This window comes from Trachemys scripta, chromosome 2 (assembly GCF_013100865.1).
Source record: "Trachemys scripta elegans isolate TJP31775 chromosome 2, CAS_Tse_1.0, whole genome shotgun sequence".
In the NCBI taxonomy this organism is placed as follows: Eukaryota; Metazoa; Chordata; order Testudines; family Emydidae; genus Trachemys; species Trachemys scripta.
In genome coordinates, this window is record NC_048299.1 from 250,426,528 (window position 1) to 250,446,866 (window position 20,339).

Consider the following 20,339-nt stretch of genomic DNA (forward strand, 5'->3'; position numbering starts at 1 on the left):
TGGCTCATTACAGAAGCAGCTTTTCCTCTCCTGGAATTGACACCTGCTCATCTATTATTGGGAGTGGACTACATCCACCCTGATTGAATTGGCCCTGTGAACACTGGTTCTCCACTTGCGAAGTAACTCCCTGCTCTCCATGTGTCAGTATATAATGCCTGCATCTGTAACTTTCACTCATGCATCCGAAGAAGTGAGGTTTTTACTCACGAAAGCTGATGCCCAAATAAATCTGTTAGTCTTTAAGGTGCCAACTTTAGTAAAGTGTACTGTGACAAAGCTCCAACCTTGTCTCAGTGGGTCCCGTGCTTCCAGGCAGATTACGCTAGCCTCAGAGGCTACCTGTGACCCTCCATGTAGCCTTCTCTCTCTAGAGGCAAGGGTCACAGTCTACTGAGCCATTTTCGTCATAAGCCATCAAGGGCGGTGAGGAGAAACTACCCTCCCTTGCACAGTCTGGTTTTTCCATCTCAATGATTAATCGGGGAGGGGAGGGCATAGGCACCAACTTTCCCCGGCGCTGGTGGGTGCTCGCGCCCCTTAGGCCCTGCCCCAACTCCACTCTTTCCCCGCCCCTGCTTCACCCCCATTCCAACCCCTTCCCCAAAGTTCCTGCCCCAACTCCGCCCCTTTCCTGCCCCTATTAGACCCCTTCCACAAATCCCCGCCCCTTCCCCCTCCTTCCCTCTCCCTCCCAGCTGCACGACCCTCTACTCTGGGCTCCAGCCCAGGGACCCTAATAGTATCAGCTATTGGTAGCTGACTTTTTGGAAACAGGATGAGTACAATTCCCTGGGCCACTTCCCCACAGCAGCCCCCAATTCCTCAATATCTACTTCACCCCTACCTTAGGGCCTCCTTCCTTGTGCCTGATAGCGTTTGTACTGGTCCGTTTCTCCAGCAGCGTGGTTTCTTCCTACAGCTCCTGACAGACATGCCCACCTGACTAACTGGGAGGCTTTTAACTAGTTTCAGCCAGCCCTTGATTGGCTTCAGGTGTCCTAATCAATCTAGCTCTCTTCCCTCCTTTCTGGAAGGATCTTAATTGGCCCTAGGTGTCTTAATTGAGCTCAAGCAACTGCCATTTGCTTACCCTGGTAACAGGGATTTGTTTAGAGTGGAGCTAATATATCTGTCTCCCACTACTTTCCTATAGCCATTTGGCCTTGCCCCATCACATATCCCTCTTCCCCCGCCCCGCCCGCTCAACACCATCTTGTTGGGCAACTTGGGACACCAGGCAGTGTGCTCGTGACAGACCATCAGTATTGCCATGGTGGCATCCAGCCCTGTGCCGTATGCGGAACTGGAATGGTTGGCGGGATAAGAACCACCTGGTGCCCCTTGCGTTCTTTTCCTTATTCTGCTGCATCCACTGGAGGGGTGCATGGTCCGTCACAAGAGTAAATCGCCGGCCTAAGAGGTAATAAGCAGTGTCTCCATGGCCCATTTCACAGCAAGGCATTGTCTCTCGACTACTGCATATTTCTGTTCTCTTGGGAGCAGCTTTCTGCTTAGGTAGAGGATCGGGTGTTCCTCTTGTCCCACCATTTGTGACAGAACCAACCCCACCTCAGAAGCATCTGTTTGTAAAATCAATTCCTTGTTAAAGTCCAGGGCTATGAGTGCGGGGTCATTAAAGAGGCTCCATCCGAAGGTCTGTGAACACCTCCTCTGCTGGGTCGGTCCACTTCACCATGTCTGGACCTCAGGCCTTTATCAGGTCCATTAGGGGACTTGCCCTAGTGGTGAAGTAGGGAATAAAACATCGATAATAGCCTAGCACACCTAGGAACGCGTGGACCTGCTTCTGGGTCGGCCGGGGCCAGTTTTGAATCGTCTCTAGCTTATTCATTTGGGGCTTTACTATGCCCCTTCCTACAATATACCCCAGGTACCTAGCCTTTGCTAGCCCTATGGCACATTTAGCAGGATTAGCAGTGAGGCCAACCCGTCTTAAGGTGCGCAGTACTGCCTCAACTTTCTCCAAGTGGTTCCCCAGTCTGGCGTATGGGGAAGTCTTTTCTTTAGCTGCTTTGGTCAGGGGAATCTGCCAATACCCTTTTATCAGGTTCAGCGTAGTCAAGAATTGGGCACTACCCAGTCGGTCAACCAATTCGCTGATGCGTGGTATGGGGTATGCATCGAATTGGGATACTTCATTCAGTTGGCGAAAGTCATTATAGAACCTCTTGGTACCATCAGGTTTAGGCACTAGAATGACTGGACTGGACTACTGACTGTTAAGATTCTTCAATAACCCCTAATTCTAACATTTTCTTCGGCCTTGATTTCGTCTCTTTTGGCTTCTGGGATTCGTTAGGGTGTCAATGTTACCTTGGCTCTGGGGATCATGCAGATATGGTGATAGGTTTCAGTCGTCTGCCCCGGTTTCATAGAGAACACATCTCGGTTGTGATTAATCATGTCAGCTGCCTCGATCTTTTAGATCGGCATCAAGTCGGGTGATAGCCTCACTTGCTCATGTAAGTTATCCTCCTGGGGAAGGGTCTCCTGGGTGACTAAGTATGCCTCTCAATCGTGCCAAGGTTTTAGAAGATTGATGTGGTAAATTTGCTCCGCTTTCCAGTGGCCAGGCTGCAATACCTTATAGTTCATCTCCCCCACAGCTTCGATCACTTCGTAGGGTCCCTGCCACTGGGCCAACAGTTTACTTTCTGCTGTGGGCACCAGTACCATCACCCGATCCCCTGGTTGGAACCGTCAAAGCTTTGCTTGGTGGTTATAATGGGCTCATTGGGTCCCCTGTGCTCTCTCCAAGTGTTCCCGTACTATGGGCATAACTCTGGCTATCCGATCCCTCATCTGCAGTACATGCTCGACTATGTTTCTTCTGGGATTTGGCTCCTCTTCTCTGACTATATCCAATATGCCCCAGGGATGGCACCCATATAGTAGCTCAAATGGAGAGAAACCCATAGAGGCTTGTGGGACCACCCAGATGGCGAACATGAGGTAAGCTAATAGGCTCACCACTTTCCTATTGAACCTTTCCACAAGGCCATCTGTTTGCAGTTGGTATACAGACGTCTGTAGGGCTTGTATGTGGAGCAACGAACAGAGATCTTTCATTAACTTGGGGTACGTCTACACTATCTGCTGGATCGGCGGGTAGCGATCAATCTATCGGGGATCGATTTATCACGTGTAGTGTAGACGCAATAAATCGATCCCCGATCGCTCTCCCATCGACTGCTGAACTCCAGCTTGGCGAGAGTCAGGCCTAGTCTTCACTTACCGGCTGGTCCGGCGGCACGCCATCGATGTTCTGGGATCGATTTATCGCGTCTGGTTAAGACACGATAAATCGATCCCGGAAGTGCTCACAGTCGGCGCTGGTACTCCAGCTCGCCGAGAGGAGTACGCGGCGTCGACGGGGGGAGACTTCCGGCCACGTCTGGACCGTGGTAAGTCCGGACTAAGGTACTTCGAATTCAGCTACGTTATTAACGTAGCTGAATTTGCATACCTTAGTCCGAAGTCCGGACTAAGTGGGGACCAGCCCTCAGAAGCAAGTCGACGGGGGAGCGGCGGCCATCGATTCCGCGCCGCGAGGATGCGAAGTAAGTGATTCTAAGTCGATCTAAGATACGTCAACTTCAGCTACGCTATTCTCATAGCTGAAGTTGTATATCTTAGATCGATTTTCCCCCCCACACGCACCAGTTTAGACCAGGTTTTGGACACTAAAGTTGTCCCTTGATCAGTCAATATCTCCTTGGGTAGCCCAACCCGGGCAAAGATCTGTACTAGCTCCTTAGCTATTGTCTTGGAAGCCATGTTGCATAAGGGGATGGCTTCCGGGTACCAGGTTGCATAGTCCAGTAAAACAAGCACATGTCGGTGGCCCCGAGCTGTCTTCTCTAGGGGTCCTACCAGATCCATGGCTATGCATTCAAATGGTACCTCTATTATTGGAAGAGGTATCAAAGGGGCCCACAAGTGCATGCGAGGGCTATGTAGCTGACACTCCGGACAAGAGGTGCAGTATCGCCGGACATCTTCGTGTACTCCTGGCCAGAAGAACCTCCGCAGGATCTGTGCCTGGGTTTTCTCTACCCCTAGGTGTCCTCCAAACAGGTGACTGTGGGCAAGGCTTAATATGGCTTTTTGATGTTTTCGTGGCACCAGTAGTTGTTGTATTTCTTGCTCCTGTATTTGTACTACCTGGTACAGGAGATCTTTCTTCACTGTTAAGTAAGGTCCTGGACCCCGGACCTTCCTATCCATGGGTATCCCATCTATCTCGGCCACCTCTTTCCTGGTGTTGTCATATCTGGGGTCCTCTGCCTGGTCCTGCCTGAAAGTCTCTCTCCCAGGACTAACCTGCCCGAGCTCCCGGGGCTTGCTTCTGCTTCTTCCAACGGCTCTCCACCATCACAGCTAGGGCTGGCCTCCAGCTCATCTTCCGTGGTGGTAGTTTCTCTGTTGGCTGCTCGTGTCCATCTACCTACTAGGGTGGTTTTCTGGCCCTGGATCAGGATCTGGGTTCCCAACACCTTCGTGGCCTTCCTCTCTTTTTTTTTTTTTTTTTGGTCTTCCAGGTCTTTCGGGGGGCTGAGAACAGATCCTGATAAATCTCAGCAAACATTGAGGGTTGACATTCCCCAGGCGACAAGTTGCTGCCCTCAGAGTCCCCACCTCCCTCCAGCCTCTCTGGGGGGAGTAAATTATCAAACCCTGGATAGTCCCTCCCAACTAAAGGATATGGGAGTTTAGGAACTATGCCCACTGTCACCTCAATGTGGTTCCCCTGAACCTCTATCTCCACCGGGATGCTGGGGTAATGGCTCACGGTGCCATGCACACATGTCACTGCTACATGTTTGGCTTGTAGCAGCTGGCTACTTTTTACCAGCTTAGCCGATATGAGGGTGATAGCACTCCCAGAGTCCACAAGCGCTGTAGTCTCTGCTCCATTTATCCTCACCGGCCTGGTGTAGTTATGCGGGGCTAATGCGACCCCTGCAAGGTGGATAAGGGAGCATGGGACCTCCAAATCCCCCAAGTTACATTGCATAGGCTGCTCGGTGCTGGGAAATTGTGCTGCTATGTGTCCCCACTCCCCACATGCATAACATCTATAATTGCTTTTAGTCACTCCTCTATCATGTGGGTTAGGGGGTTTATTCCCCGGGTTCCCCCCACTAAGGCCAATCCCTTCCTTCTGGGATCCCCACTGGTTTTCGCCCCCCACCCCCTTCTTCCACCTAGGACTCTCCGGGGATTTGGCCGCCCAACCTTCCAGGGTTGGGGTTGGGTGCTTGTCTCAAAAGGGGCCTTCCTTGGGTAGTTGGGTCAATTCCCTGGCTGTCATGCGTCTTTCTGCCAGCGTGATCATTTCATCTAGGTGGACGGATCATTCTGGCCTACCCATTTGTGGAGGTCTGGTGGCAGTCCCCGCATGTAATGGTCCATGACCAAGGTCTCCAAAATCTCCTCTGGACTGAACGCCTTGGGCTGTAACCACTTCCGCGCGAGGTGTATGAGATCGAACAGCTGGGACCTCAGGGGTTTGTTCTCCTGGTACTTCCACTCATGGAGCCTCTGGGCCTGTACTGCTGACGTCACCCTGATCGTGATAGGATCTCTGCCTTCAGCCGGGGATAGTCAATGGCGTCCATGGCAGGCAGGTCAGGCAGGCAGTAGGCCTTCTGGGGCTCTCCGCACAAAAAAGGGATGAGAATGCTGACCCACTGCTTCTGGGGCCACGCCTCATGCTGAGCAGTCCTTTCAAATGACAGGAGATATGCCTCTGTCATCTTCCAACATTATCTTTGGTAAACAACCACCAGCCCTCAGGGTTTGCATCTCGTCGGACCCCCATGCCTGGGTGGTGAGGATTTTCAGCTGGTCAACTACCTCTCTCAAAAGGGCACGATCTTGAGTCGCCTGGCCCATTAATAATTGATTGGTTTTCTGTTGTGGCCACATAGACTCTTGTTGCGCCATTGCCTGAACGCAGGTGGCCTCCTGCTGGGCTGCTGTGACTTGTACCAGAGCTCTCCCCACTTCCTCCATTGTGTTACAAAACAAAAAAAAACCCCAAACCCCAGTGCACTTTTTTTAACCTTTCTTCCACCATGCTGTGAATGATGATCCCACTCCTTACACCAGGTGTGACAAAGCTCTGACCTTGTTTCAGTGGGTCCCGCGCTTCCAGGCGGATTACGCTACCCTCAGAGGCTCACTGTGACCCTCCAGATAGCCCTTCTCTCTCTAGAGGCAAGGGTCACAGCCTACTGAGCCATTTTCATCATAAGTCAGCAAGGGAGGTGAGGAGAAGCTACACTCCCTCGCACAGTCTCTGTACTCTCAGTGATTAATCGGGGAGGGGAGTGGGGAGCCTGGTCCCACCCTCTACTCCGGGCTCCAGCCCAAGGACTCTAATAGTAGCAGCTATTGGTAGCTGACTTTTTGGAAACAAGACGAGTACAATTCCCTGGGCCACTTCCCCACAACAGCCCCCACTTCTTCAATATCTTCTTCACCCTTACCTTAGGGCCTCCTTCCTTTTGCCTGATAGGGTTTGTACTGCTCAGTTTCTCCAGCAACATGGTGTCCTCCTACAGCTCCTGACACACGTGCACACCTGACTAACTGGGAGGCTTTTAACTAGTTTCAGCCAGCCCTTGATTGGCTTCAGGTGTCCCAATCAACCTAGCTGTCTTCCCTACTTTCTGGAAGGATCGTAATTGGCCCCAGGTGTCTTAATTGACCTGGAGCAGCTGCCATTTGCTTACCCTGGTAACAGGGATTTGTTTAGCCTCCCACTACTTTCCTATAGCCATCTGGCCTTGTTCCGTCACAGTACTCTTTGCCTTATTTTTCTAGAAAAATCTAACATTTTTACATGTGGTGCTACTACTAATAATTAAGACTACGTTTTAGTAACGTGTATTTTTAGTAAATGCCATGAACAGGTCACAGGCAATAAACAAAAATACATGGCCAGTGACCTGTCCATGACTTGTACTATATACCCCAGACTAAATCTTGGGGAAGGTGGTTGGCCTGGGGGCACCGCAAGTGCAGGGCGGGGAAGGTGGTGGTGTGCAGCCTAGGATCCCCGCTGGTGCTGGGGTGAGGGGGGTTGGTGGGGCTGGAGGGATCCTTATCTGGCTCTGTGCCTCCCCAGAAATGGCAACATCCCCCTCCTTCAGCTCCTAGGTGGAGGCGTGGCCAGACAGTTCTGCGCGCTGCCTCTGCCCCGAGCGCCAGCTCCGCAGCTCCCATTAGCCAGGAACAGCGGCCGTTGGGAGCTGCAGGGGCGGTGCCTGCAGGCAGAGGCAGTGTGCAGAGCTGCCTGGCCACACCTCTGTCTAGGAGCTGAGGGAGGGGGATGTCGCTGCTTCCGGGAGTCCCCCCCAGGTAAGCACCATCCAAAGCTCTCACCCCATCCTGTGCCCCAAATCCCTGCCCCCTCCCTCCCACACCCAAACTCCTGCTGCTGCTGCTGGGGTGGGGGCACAGTGGCCCAAGACTGCCCCAGCAGTGGCTGGTGCAACTGGCCCAGAGACCGCCTGAGCTGCTCAGGCATCCCCTGGGCCAGGCACACGCTGCAGAAGTCACAGAGGTCACGGAAAGTCACAGAATCTGTTACCTTTGTGGCCAACTCACAGCCTTACTAACAATTAATACTTTACATTTATATAGTATCCTTAGCCGAAAACCACCGAAGTGGTTATGTTTAAGTGTTTCTTTAAAAAAAAAAATCCACTTTGTTCTTAAATTACATATTAAAGACTTCCTCCACACCTTCAGTTCTGCTGTTTTCCTAGCTAAACAACTCGACTTCTCCAAATTAATTGAATCCCACGCCTGCCATCTCAGCTACCTTTTCAACACCACTGACTCACTCTTCAAATCTTCCCCCAGCTCCTCCCTTTGCTTCTCTCATTGCAAGGCTATCGCCAAGTGAAAAATGATAAAATACAACATGATCTTCCCTTACTTTCCCCTCTCCTATAACTCACTCCTCTTTCTCCCTGTCACAGATGCAGAAGTTTATCATCTGCTTTCCCTCCATTTGCCCAGTGATCCTATCCAATCCCATCCCATCTCTTGATCTTCTTTGTGGTCACTTTCAACTTCTCCATTATTCTGTTCCTCAACCTCTCATTCTCTTCTGTTTTTTTTCCCTTCATAATACCAACGTGCTTTACTGTCTCCCATCTTAAAAAAACATCCTTGACCGCACTCGTTTCCCCAATTACAGCTCCATCTGTCTTCTCCATTTAATCTCTAAACTCAATGATGGTAGACAGCACATTCAATATCTGGATTCTTTTTCCTCCAATTCCACTCTAAACCCTCTCCAATTTGGCTTCTGCCCCTTGCACTCCACTGAAATCACTTAACTAAAGTCTCTAATGAAAACTTCCTAGCTAAAGCTCCAAACCAGTACTCCACCTTCATCTTCCTTTATCTGCTTCATTCTCCATACACCTCTTGAAAGCTTGTCTTCTGTGATGATGTCCTCTCCTGATTCTTCTCCTACTTCTCTAGTTGCTCCTTCAGCTTGAGGGTTCTATAGAGCTCCTTCCATCTTCCCTTCTCTTCTCTTTCTACAGCTTATCTCTGGCTAATTTAATCCACTAACACAAATTGAACTACCACCTCTATGCTGACAGTTCACAGATCTGCCTCTCTAATCCAGACCTGTTTTCTTCTGTCCAAACTAAAGTCTCAGCCTGTCTCTTTGACATCTCCTCATGGATGTCTGGCTATCAACTCAGCATGGTTAAAACAGAGATCCTAATCTTCCCTTCAACACTACTTCCTTTCTTGATCACTCTGAACATCACCAATATTCTGCCTGTCAGTCAGGCCCTTAACTGGACTGGTCCGCTTTGATTTGGACCTCTTTCTAGGTTCTGACATTCTGCAATAAGATACCTGTGGCTGGCCTGTGTCAGCTGACATGCCTTCCCTAACATATTAGGGCCAGATTTTTAAAGGTATTTAGGCTTTGCTGTGCTCAACATTGCAGTGCCTAATGTGTTTAGGATCCCAAATCTCATTTTCAAAAGCAATTTAGGCATTTAGGAGACTAAATCCCATTGACAGCCAATGGAATTTAGTCATCTCAATTCTGTTAGAAGTAGATGTCTTGGATGAAGTGTTCCACCAGGTTTTTTATTATTATATATTAATGTATCTTGAACCCAATCCTGCAACTATTACTTTCATGAGTAAAGTTCTTGAACAGTCACACTAAAATTGAGGGCACTGTGAATAAGGATTACTCATGTGACAAAGGGTTGCAGGTTCAGGACCATATTAAATAACCTTGTATTTAAATAATGTGTTTTATTTTTCTAGAAACAATTACCTTGGCTTATGGGTTTCATTTTTTCCCCTACTTAGATTAGCTTCATTGATTTGTTTCACTTTTTTTAATCAGCAGCCAGAAAAACTTGTTCAATCTACTGTCAAATCAGTGCTGCACTGCAACATATTAAATGAAGAATTTCTATTTAATTCATTACTTTAAAATTGCAGTTATAACTTGTAAGGTATGTCTGTGAATTGTATAGTGTGGCCAAAGTTTAAAATAATCATCCTGGTGGTGCATATATTAAAGATGATTAATGTTAGTCTGTGTTGTCTAGAAAGGATCAGATATTGATTTATTTTATATGATGATGTGCTGAATGATAAATTAGACTTTAAAAGGTACAAATTATGGCTCCGATTCAGGTTACGTGCTTTGCAGAATTAGAGCCTATATGAAATAAATCATTTGCTGTGGTGAGGCACTTCTAGTGCTCTGTTTCCTCTTTCCAGGCTGTGTCAACATGTGCAGAATTTGTAAAAATGTCTGCGCCTTGTCTATACTATACATTTCTGACCATTGCTACCACCAGTGGTAAATTATCCATTTTTTTTCTGGCATGGATGTTGCCTGTCACAATAGCAGCTTCTGCTACTGTTACAATTTCTAAGGTAAGAGAGAGGCCCAAAACAAAACTTTGAACTAATTATTTCTCCTCCAGAAGCAATGTGGGATAGAAGTAGGTGTGACAATAAGTGGACTGATAAAGGTGTGCTGGAGAAAATAACAGCTATGGACTCATTGTGGTCCACAGCCTTAATCTGTGACTGCTGTACTACCCAAATGTAGATAGGAGCAAAACATGCAAAGTTATTTGCAAATATTGGGTTTGAAATTCAGATGAATTAGTTTGTTTTTGTGTGGGTTATCTGTGAACATTTGTAAGATTGACTTTCACTGGCAAAATGGGTCTCACAAAGTGAATTTTGAAGCTTTATGCCCATAGATAGCCCTGAAATGAGAGAGCTATGCAGAGAAAGTGAGTGTGGTGTTTTAGCAAGAGATCAAAATAACTAGATACGTCTATTCTTCTAATGTTCACTTTAATTTCACAGCAGTATTGCAATGTTTCAACTGAATTTGTATTCTTTCTGTACACGGATTCCCCAACTGCATCTGTGGCCTGGTCCACACTAACCCCCCACATCGAACTAAGATACGCAACTTCAGCTACGTGAATAACGCAACTGAAGTCGAAGTACCTTAGTTCAAACTTACCACGGGTCCAGACGCGGCAGGCAGGCTCCCCCGTCGACTCCACATACTCCTCTTGCGGAGCAGGAGTACCGGCGTCGACGGCGAGCACTTCCGGGATCGATTTATCGTGTCTAGACAAGATGCGATAAATCGAACCCAGAAGATAGATTGCTTGCCGCTGGACCCGGAGGTAAGTATAGACGTACCCTGTATCTTGCCAGATGTTTTCCAATACTGAGAGAAGCTTTGCTCACTTGGGTAACATGAAAGATTGTATATACAGTGGAATTTAAGTTTAGGATATTTTAGAAGTTTTGGAATTGCGGAATAAGGCTGGTGTCTTTTTGTAATTAGAGTTGAGGGTCAGTTTGTCTGGGGAAGATACTCAGACAGGGGTAGCAATGGCAGAAGGGGAAAGGAACCATGGGTCCCTGCTGTCACTGTTATATTTTAATGCTCCATTGATTTCAGTCATAAACTCTGCTATTTAATGAGAGAGATCACATTACCCTTTGACCTACATGCACACTTTTCCTGGATTTTAGTCTCCTTTGACCTTTTAGGACAAGCTTCCTCGGGTTCTGGAGGCCTGTTGTTGGTTTTGAATTGCTGCTTCTCATTTAATACCTTGGATTTCCTGATTCCAAAGTCATCTAGGACAAACAGATATTTTACCAGGGTCAGATGTATTTGCTGAGTCCTTCCAGGTGGATTTTGCTCTGTGTCTAATTATATTATCATTCATTTTTTACTTTATTTCCTGTTTCATCATGTGGCATATTAAGAGATTCTGGTGCACTTATTTGCCAGTGGTAGGGTTTTTTAGGATCCTTTCTGTTTTATTTGTTCTCTCCAGCAGTACAAACTAGGCAGTCCTCAACTTGTCACATGATGTCATTTTAAAAGGAGACTTATTTCTTTCATTCTATGCTTTTTACCTTGCCAAACATACTGTACCTAAACTATTCAAGGATTTTTGATGTCTTTAAACAGGAAATTTCATTTTCAGGCCAATTGTAGGTGTCTGGAAAACGTAAAATCTCGTTCTTAGAATTCAATGATGAAGAATAAGGATGAATCTTTCTTAATAGCTAAGTATAACCAGCTGCTACAATCATCAGGAATCTGGAAGGTAAGACCTTCAGGTTTCTTTTCATCACGAAACTGTTAAGTACATTATGTCAGATCATTACAACACTCCCACTGATCGCTGCAGACCTTTGCAACTGATTAGAGTTCTCTATTTTCCTGTTTTGTGTTTTTTTTGGGGGCTCACTTCAAACATGTCACTTCCAAGAACAGTAACAGGCAACTGTGTTTCATTTGATATACAAATCTGGGAATAGTCCAGCATTCTAGAGTTCTAAAATAGGAATTTTAGGAAACATACTACTGCTATCCGTTTGTATAAGATCCTTTCCATGTGTTAACAGTGAAGCCTTATCATTCTTGTTGATATAGTGTTGCCTTAATAAATTCTTTTATCCTATAAAAAGCCATAGGATTTCCATCATTCTGCACTTTAATTTCAATCTTGCATTTAATTATGCTTAATTTCAGGATGCAGCTATGAGAGATGACCTCTCATCCATGACCTACCAAAAGAGTTACACTCTTGGGGGGATATGTATCTAACAGAACACCAGGATCTGTGAAGGGATATAATCTCCACATCTATTAGAAGCCATAGCTGATTGATTGTAGAGCACACTACAAGATTCATAAAAAGTTTCTAAATGTTTCTCATCATAACAGAAGTTATTTAAATACCAACCAACCACAGGAGAACTAGCTTACTAGAACCTGAGAGAAATAAAGAGCAGAATCTTTCATGAGGTTCATGGTAAATATTGGCAGGGAGGGAGAGACACCTGGCCTGTTAGGGATGAGAGATGCCCTGCAGGGAAGAGGAACTCGTGACCAGGTCCAAGATTCAGAGAATCAACTATCCATCAATCTCTCTCTCATATCTTAGGGACTTATATGATCCTCATTACTGTAAAAAGCAACAGAGGGTCCTGTGGCACCTTTAAGACTAACAGAAGTATTGGGAGCATAAGTTTTCGTGGGTAAGAACCTCACTTCTTCAGATGCAAGAAGTGAGGTTCTTACCCATGAAAACTTATGCTCCCAATACTTCTGTTAGTCTTAAAGGGCCACAGGACCCTCTGTTGCTTTTTACAGATTCAGACTAACACTGCTACCCCTCTGATACTCATTACTGTAGTATCTCAGCACCTCACAGTCTATTTATCCTCACAACACCCCTGTCAGGTATGGAATAGGGCAGTATGGAAAGCAACAATTCCATTTTATGGAAAACGTTGTGGTTTTGGGATTTGGTTTTGCAAAATATAGAAAGAAATCAAGACCTGTAAAAAAAAATTGTGAAAATGAGAGAGACTGACAGGCCCACCACTGCAGAATAGCCAAAAGCTGGTGGTCAGGACATTAGCTTGGTTCCCAAGTCCCGAGCTAGTGTATCAAACAGTCTCTCTTGCTGGCCCAATGACTATTTAATGACTTTTACAAAGTTGAACTGCTCCAAAATGAGATTGTGAGAAAAACAGAGAACGACTCACTAGCCCAGTGGTTAGGACACTGGCTGAAAATTTTGTGAAAATCAATACATTTCTGTAAAACATTTCAGTTTTGACAAAACAGCATTTTCTGAAGGAAAAAATGTCGGCAAAATGTTTTCAATCAGTTCTAGCAAGGCAACATTATTATCCTCATTTTACAGATAGGGAAATGAGTAGAGCTCTACCAAATTCACAGCCATGAAAAATGCGTCACGGACCATGAAATCTGGTCTTGTGTGCGTTTATCCTATATCATACAAATTTCCTGGGGGAGACCAGTGTTTCTCATATTGGGGGGGGGTCCTGACCCCAAAGGGAGTTTCAGGGGGCCACAAGGTTATTTTAGGGGGGTCGTGGTATTAAGACCCTTACTTCTGTGCTGCTTTCAGAGCTGGGCAGCTAGAGAGCAGCAGCTGTTGGCTGGGTGCACAGCTCTGAAGGCAATGCCCCTCCAGGAGCAGCCCAGAAGTAAGGGTGGCAATACCAAACCATGCCACTCTTACTTCTGCACTGCTGCCTTCAGAGCTGGGCGACCAGAGAGTGGCAGCTGCTGACTGAGGGTCCACCTCTGCAGGCAGCAGCGCAGAAGTAAGGATGGCAATACCATACCATGGTATTGTAAGTAAGAGTAGCAGCACCGCAACCCCTGCTCCCCACTACAATAATCTTGTAACCCCCCTCCTCCCCCACAACCCCTTTTTGGGTCAGGACCCCTACAATTACAATGCCATGAAATTTCAGATTTAAATAACTGAAATCATGAAATTTATGATTTTTAAAATCCTGTGACCATGAAATTGACCAAAATGGACCATGATTTTGGTAGGGCCCTAGAAATGAGGCACAGAGAGATTCCCTGACTTGCCCAGTGTCACACAGGAAGGCTGTAGAAGAGACAGGAATTGAAGCCAGATCCTCTGATTCCTAGTCTAGTGCCTTAAACACAAGTCCATCCTTTATCTGAATATTCGTACAGTGAACACAAATAGGGTGCAAACATCAATGAAGCAAGTTCATTTAAAATGTGAATGAATATTTGCAGAAGATTGTTTGCATTATTTTCTCAGTTCTGTTTGCAATTAAAAGGACTCTCTGGGGTCACTGTTTGTTGCAAGAATGTATCCTTGGTAAATTGCTTGCAAATATATTGCCATTCAGTATTACATTTACCATGTTTTCTTCATCAATACATTATTTTAATTTTTCCAATTAGAAGATGGTCTGACATTACATTATGACCACTCATTTATGTGGTTCCTACTTGTTAGCATACCTTAGCTTGCAGAAGAACAGGTCAGTCCTAGAGAATTCTTTTGTGGTCTGCAGCATGTGAAATTCTGATCTTATTGGCTGCTGATGAACACTGTTGCTGAGCAGAACACTCTGACAGAAAGGAAGTAAAATCTCCACAGATGCCCTAAGCTGCAATTTGAGATGGGCAGGAATCCGATCAGAATGACTTCTTAGAGAGAGCCTGGAATTAGCTATATAGCTGCAAGACTTATTGGTTATATGATAAGCCTACCTCAAATATTTATAGGAAAGAAATGATGACAAATATTTTATTAAAGAAATCTAATGAAATTCTATAATGAGAAAAATGTTACAATAGCTAGAGAAATAGTTTAATCAGCTCCCCTATCTTGCAAGTATTAATTAATAATGACAACTTTACTGTGCATTATAGCATTCTATTTCCTTTAAATTAAAATCAGCTGCACATTTTCTACTTATCAGTGCTTCTTAAATTTCAAGACTGTCTTTTAGGATATAAAAGCATGAGAGATATAAATATCAGCCTCAAAAAATTCTCATTTCAGAGGCAGTAGCTTCTGATGATTTAAATTGTAGCACTTATGTTTTATATAAAAGAAAAGATTGGTTATCTTTTATAATACTATTTTAAATGGCATTTCCTTCCAGTTATTACTGGACGTGCCTCACTTCGATTTTTCACCTGCATTGTTTTTATTGACTTTCAGAAGTATTTCAGCTTTGATTTATAATATGGTATAAAAAACAAATAAACATTACTCCCCACAACATGTTGCCTCTAGAATCCATGGGCGCACATATAATTGTCAGTTTTTCATGTGGCCCTTAAAAATTTGTGATTTTTATCACAATTCTCACAAATTTGGTATTTTCTTAAAGCCCCATCTCTTGTAATCATGGGATTATGAGAGAATCTTAGCTTTTTTTTAAAAAATAAAAGGTTGTGCCCTTTTGGATATGGAGGAAAGTTTGAAAACATGAACCATAGAAGATCAAAATCTGGAAGACAAAAATAAAAAAGAACCCAACATTTCTTAATTTTTTAATTGTCATGATTTTAAAGTCAATCACATGATTTTTTGGGGTCAGACTTATGATTTCTGAAGGTTTGGGGTTGGCAGTAGTGCTAGTAAGATAAATAGACAAAGTCCTTAGTATCTGTTTCATTATTCTGTTGTACTTGCTTATAATTATTAAAGGAAATACCTTGAATACTGAAGTAATCTATTTATTTAGTAATCTAATGCAGCTTTCAAATTTTTAAGGGCCACCACTCTATCTGGTTAGCACCCAGTCTATTCTACGGTGTTACATATCCATAAAAGTTCAAAGGCTGTAAAGAAGCCTATTAGTTGTGGAAAGTTTTGGTGGCATCTTTGCCAACTTAACAGAGGACCCAAATTCATCTGAGATGTAACTTCATTGTCTTCAAGGGAATCACACACAAGGGATGAATTTGACCTATTGTGTCATAGAAAGGCAAGACACAACTTATTCAGGAAAGAGAAGAACGAGTAGCAGAAATTTCCTTTCTAACTCAAACAATGACAGTCTTGACACTGTATCCTGAATTTGCAGACAGCCATTGTGGGATATGGAACTTCTCTCAACTGGTACTTCTGACTGTTTCCTCTCTCTGACTAGCAATCTACTTCAAGAAGTGACACTGGTACACTCGAGGCTTAAGCTGCAGCTGTGATTCTTGACCTGCGGGAAATGCAAACTTAGTCTCCTGAGTGTTGTCAACTCTATCAACTGACCCCCCATCACATTCCACTGCAATGGGCAAGGCATACTGTTATTTATTATTTCATACTTAACCACCAACTGCTTTAACAGTATACAGCTGTGTTATTGTTAGAAAAGGTAGCCTCCTAACTTGGTATTTCTTCAACTGAGTGAAAAGTGCCATGGTCATACTATGATAGCAATGCTGCTGTACAAAGTTGCTTATGTGAGTTCAGCTGACATTAGATGTCAAGAAGTGAATGATGAGAATTCTCAATAGAGCAGGTGGTATTTACACTGGCATATGGATATTTCCATAGCTCACAACTGTACTGTAACCTTCAGGGAATACAGAGCTGAGATGACTGAGGGGCTTTTTGGGATAACCTTGATTAAAATTTAAAATAAAGAATTAGATTAAGACCTAATGTTACCTCCTTTTTAGGTGAGCTACTTTAAGCAACCAGCCTCAAATGGACTAAATGCTGTAGTAAATAATAGCACACACCAGTCCAAAATTTTAACTGTAAAATTTCTTTCAGGTCAGGGTTGGGAATACAAGGACGGGCCCTTGAGGTCTCCTCCCCATGGAAATTATTTGAAAAATACTTGAGAGACAAGGCGGGTGAGGTAATACATTTTATTGGACCAGAAGTTGATCCAATTTTATTGGTCCAACTTCTGCTCCAATAAAAGATATTACCTCACTACCCTTGTCATTCTAATATCCTGGGACCAACACGACTATAACACTGCAAACAATATTGATAATACTTGTCACATTGAAATTTGATCCTTTTCAAAGACAAAAAAGGGTTTACCTTATCGCCCAGGAATAAGTCATCTCTGGCAGCAGCAGCCAGAAAGGGGTAATTTGTACTGGGGGCAGCAGCTATATCTTTTTAAGTTGGTGAGATAACTTTAATGAAATTTCCCAAGAGACTGCTCCAGCAAATACTGGGCATACTGGTTTAATTCAATCCATGAGTTGTTAAAATCTTTGATACCAGACAATACAATGGAATACTGTTTTCTTGAGTGAATTGATAAACTAGCAGTTTCTGGCATTTACCTCATAGATTGTAGCAGCCAGATCAGCACAGAAACCTGGAAGAGATGGTCATCTAGAGGCAAATTTTTTAAGGTCTTTGGGTTTTTTGTGCCCAGCATAAGCCCCTTTGCTTTCCAGAGATGTGGATCACCCCAGCTCCCACTGATGTGTATAAGAGTTTGCTGGGTTCAATCTTTACTGCTCAAGGCCTGTGATGGGGTGTACAAACCCCACACTGGGCAACAAGGGGTTAAGGAGCTGCTCTGGGCTCAGCCAGCCCCACCCTGCCACACCTGTAGGAAATGCTCCAACTGGAGAAGGAGTTAAAAGGCAGGGGAGCAGCTCATTTAGGGGCAATCCAGGGAAGAGAGCAGACCTGCAGCACAGGGGAAAGCTGAAGAAAATGCAGCATCTCTCCCCACGATAACTACTAAAAGTCCCTCCTTGAGGGAAGGGAGGACCTGCTACAGAGACAGCCTGAGAGGGAAGCATTCCCTGCCCCCTCTCATATGGACTCTGAGTTTTGCTAATTCCCCTTTATTTTGTTTGGCCTACTCCAGCAGGGAAAAGCCTTAGGACTCAGTTGGCCCAGGAAGGTGGGCCACACTGTGGGAGGAGGCAGTTGCCGCTCAAGAGAGAGGAAGTTACATGCAGCTGCCAGAAGTGATGAGTGCCTTGTGGTGAGTGGGCACCCTTCACATTACCTTAAACCAGATGGCGACTTTGGTCGACAATCACAGGGAGGGTGATAGGAAATGGCCCATTGAGGGCAACCTTGACTGTCAGGGCACTGATAGCCCTCAAAGGACCTTGGGTCAGAGCCTCAGGGAATGGGAAGGCCTAGGATTCATTACCAACAACCCCCCTGTGCATCATGGTCCCAAGCCCTGACCACTAGGCTATGCCAACCAACCCCTGAGCGAGGACCATCACCAGGTCATGCAGCTACTCAATCAAATAGCGGGGATTAAAACTCAGGAAATCCTGGCTCCTTACTCAGTATGTTCAGACCCTACTGTTCCTCGAGTTCCAGAGTGGTAGCCGTGTTACTCTGTATCAGCTAAAACAACGAGGAGTCCTTGTGGCACCTTAGAGACTAACACATTTATTTGGGCATAAGCTTTCGAAAGCTTATGCCCAAATAAATGTGTTAGTCTCTTAGGTGCCACAAGTATTCCTTGTTGTTTTTGTTCCTCAAGTAATGTCAGGGTGTATCAACTCTTAGCTTGTCAGATTATCTGATAGGATCACAGCACAAGGTGCTATGGCTGAAACTGTAGATGATTAAAACACTATTGTGCACTACTTTCAGAACATGTCCTTCAACTTTCTAGGACCCTTCTGTAAGAGAAAGTCCAAGGCACCAAGCTGGCTCAACAAGAAAAACAAGAGGAAGAAGCAGCACAAGAAGGCGGCTAAATAGTGCTAGTGCCATTGGCTTTAGTGGAGGCAGCGGCCGCAGCAGTGGGATCTCCTGCATTCTCGTTGGTAATCTGTTCTTTCTGTGGAACCTATAGACGGATTTGGTCCTTAGGGCATAACATGGTTATCCTATATAAAAACAGCAGGAGAAATTAAGATAGACTTAAGCAGTTGGTTTATTCTTCTCCTTTCCTCAGCAAGGAGAATAGGGGAACCACAGTGAATATTTTTGCCTAAATTCCTTTACTATGTTTAAAATTGGCCTTTATTTCTCTTTTTTTCACAAACTGATTTATACACACCCAGATGTATCTAAGAAGTTACCTAAGAAGAAAATAAAAGCAGAATGGGAAATCTTAACTGTTATGAGATAAAGATAAAGGCAGGGGGGCAGGGACGGCAGGGTCAGGTGGGGAGCGGGTCCCTGCCATGACTGTGGCACACTGAAGTTCTGCCTGGAATGGCAGATTGGCTTGAGTGGCCTCTTTGTTGTTGATTTAGAAAAGGGAGTTAACAGCAAACACAGCAAACGAGCCCATAGTGCAAACTTAGGGGTCCTGTTTGCCGTGTGTGTTTGCAAGGGCAGAAAAGAGCAAGAAGACCCTTTGTGCCCCATGCAGCATCCAGGCATAATCTCAGAACCTATGCAAGACACGAGACAAAGCAAGGGATAGGACCATGGTCTTTCTCCCCTTACCCATGGCACACAAGAGTGAATCTGATGCACCCTCATATGCTGGGATGCTATAGGAAGCAGCATTCCTCCCCGAGCTCTCCACAGGACAGCACAGCTCTGCAGTGCCCCGTTGTGAGGCTTATTGCTCTATGGGTATGTGTTGGGGATTTTTATTTGTATTTGATAAAAGGAATTATCATGACCTCATCACGTTTGTCCTTCATGACTTGGTCTTTATAAATCAACCTTACCTATTGTTCATGGTTCCATTACTAACAATGGGTGAAATCCTGGCCCCACTGAAGTCAATTGCAAAACTCCCATTGACTTCAGTGGGGCCAGACTGCCACCTGAGATGTTTAGTAATGTTTTTTATTATTTGTTTCCCTATATTCTAGATAAAGAAGTTAAACTTACATTATGGGATGGTAAATACTGGCCAGGATCATGCCTCTTTCCTTTATTTTAAATCTATTTATTTAAATTTATTTAAGTACTACAGTTGCTTTCCTCCAATCTTCCAGGACTTCCTATTGGCCATGTTTATTTTAAAAATAGTGATCAGTGGTTCAGGAAGATGGATGGCTAGTTTCTTTAGCATCCTAGGAAGTGTCATAAGGATGAGCTGTTTTGTATGTATTAATACTTGACAAATATCTTATATATCCTTTAACAGGACTTATTTTGGTAATTGTCACTTGACATTGTTTCTTGCTGTTCATTAGAAAAAGGCCCAGATGTAGAACTCCCACATTTTAGGGGAGCTCAAATCTAAATCTGGATCCAAACTTGTGGTTCTGCTGTTCAAAGAAATAATAGAATTTTCTTTGTAAAAATAACCAGATGTCCTTTCTTTTACATATATATTAGCGAAGAAAGATAAAACAAATATATTTTAATGAACAAAGTAATTGAAATATAGTGAAATATATTTATATGTTGCCAGATTCTGATACCCTGTCCCATGCTACCTGATGCAAATAAGAGTTATTAGGGTCTGGTCCATTGGAAGAGTGATATGCAAGTCTTGATTGCTTTTTGCCCAGTTAA